We start from the raw sequence: 2,124 nt of genomic DNA, 5'->3' as shown, positions 1-2,124 counted from the left end.
CCAGGTGGTCGAAATTACTCCGTAGCCCTCCACTACGGCTCCCCTTTCTCTCCTTCCACTTTCACTCCCACCTTCCTCCCTTCCCTTACGGCGCGGTTCAGGTGTCCGCAGAGCAAGTGTGACAGATACTGCGCCTTTCCCTTCCTGTGAACCAACAAACCTCTGCTTGCTGCTTAACTTCATACCCACTTAACGATGTGTAGAGCCCCTAACATAATATATACTGTATGTAAATATACCCTTCCGTGTGGCTCAGTGGTCTAGGGGTATGATTCTCGTTTCGGGTGCGAGAGGTCCCGGGTTCAAATCCCGGCTGAGCCCCGCTTTCTTTTTATCTCCTTCTGAAATGTTTAGATTGGTTAACTATATCACCATTCTATTTATAGAATTTTTGTTCCTACATTACTAACATTGTCACTTTTCTGCTTTTAAGCCACCAATCTTCCAGTCGTTTTTTGCTAGCTTCCACCGCCGGTTTATTCACCCGGCCACTGGTAACTCTGAACCCCAGAGCTTCAGGAACAGTGACTGCGCCTGAATCGAGTTTCGGAAGGATACCATTACATTCGAGTATAATATGGTCAATTGTTTCACTGGAGTTACCACATACAGCACATGCGTCATCTCCATTGTTAAATTTCTTTTTTAGCTGCGTGTTCTAAGGCACCCTGATCTAGCTTTAAAAAATAGGGCAAACAAAAAGCCGCACTAGAGCGCTACACGTGTGCAGGTGTTTACCTGCGGGAACTTCAAAGGTTTCGTTTCTACTCCTGCTGGTAGATACGTCGATGTGCTTTGTTCTTTGAGACGATCGCTAATCGGAGAGGGCACTTTACAATAGCTGCGCTTTGCACTATCAATTCTAAGGGTTTCAGGGGAATTGTTATGAGTCAGCCTGGTTGTGGGGAAATCAATTCTACTAAAACCTTTCATAATAATTGTCCTAAATTTAATCGGCAACTTTTCATTGGCTTTGATATGTGACTGTGAGACAGTCTCTTTCGGCAGCTTCCGAAACTGTTTCCTGCGGGCAGTTATTCGGAGCTGATACCCGCAGCTGTTTTTTACACAAACGTTCTAACTCCTTGAAGAACAAGTATTTCGGCCACGTAACGCATTTCGCCAAAATTATCCTACTGTGCTGGAGGAACCGTCAAAAGACGGCTTTCGTTGCACGACGGGCTATACGAGTTCCAAGTCATGCCCTTTGGCCTTTTCTCTGCGCCCGCAGCCTTTCAAAGACTCACGGACTCATGTATACCCATGTCAACTCAAGGGTGCAAGATGCGTGGCTCGTGAAAAAGCTTTTCGAATAATTTCAGCGGAAGTTTACGAACGGTAACACTGAGGAGGAACCCAACAGTGTCCTTTTCGGCAGTAAATATACACTCGTACGTAAGCTGCTGTAATGCGTTGCACTCGTAATTCTAGCAGACGCGTTTTTCCGGCAGTGGTGGCGCTGTAGTAGGCACTGGTATATCCGCTTGAGCTGCTCGTCACAAAACATATTTTGCGTGCTTTTGGCGCCTCGAAGTCGCGAGCGTTTTTATTTTAGTAGCTGCGCCATTCGGCCGAAACGGTAGTTCTATGGCGAACTCCTCCAAAGAAAAGCAAGGTTCTGATGTGTAGCACCTATGGATTCTTCAGTTCAGAAAGGAGTTTTTGTCTCCCCCCAAGGGCAAGCGGTGTCTTCCATGCTATCGCCGTCGTCGAGCCACCCAGGTTGCCTGTCTGACTACTCTGGAAAGCGCAGAATTCTCAGCGCACTAGTGGAGACTCATTCCGCAGCGCTTCACAGACGTGAGGGAATATCCACTTTTGGGGGCACTTGCCTCCGGCGCCTGTCCAGTCTTCTCTGGTATGAGTCAATGAGCGTGTTCAATGCAAAGCAGAGGAAACGTCTCGCCAGTGGAACATTGTGGACTGCTTAAACACGGAGGACGCGCCATGTTCTTCCAAGAAACGCAAAACACACAAGGCAATGTCATTAGGTTCGAACCACGTTTCAGGTGGGTTGGTGAGGCGGCTATAGAACATTTGGATGATGAGCAAGACACGCTAGTGTTGTCATGTAGGCAAGTCCGTACGGCTCTGTTAAAGCATACAGCCGCCAAAATGTTTAAC

At 47.5% G+C, this 2,124-nt stretch overlaps 1 non-coding gene across 1 annotated transcript; it reads left to right on the top strand.

The window, feature by feature from the left end:
* The first annotated feature begins 249 nt into the window (after nucleotides 1-249).
* Nucleotides 250-321, top strand: TRNAP-CGG (transfer RNA proline (anticodon CGG)). Its single transcript has one exon. It is a non-coding gene; the product is annotated as a tRNA-Pro (tRNA).
* The last annotated feature ends 1,803 nt before the right edge of the window (nucleotides 322-2,124 follow it).

Source organism: Amblyomma maculatum, chromosome 4 (genome assembly GCF_055883805.1).
Source record: "Amblyomma maculatum isolate TAMU_Amacu chromosome 4, ASM5588380v1, whole genome shotgun sequence".
Lineage (NCBI taxonomy): Eukaryota > Metazoa > Arthropoda > Arachnida > Ixodida > Ixodidae > Amblyomma > Amblyomma maculatum.
This window is presented reverse-complemented; position numbering and strand designations above follow the sequence as displayed.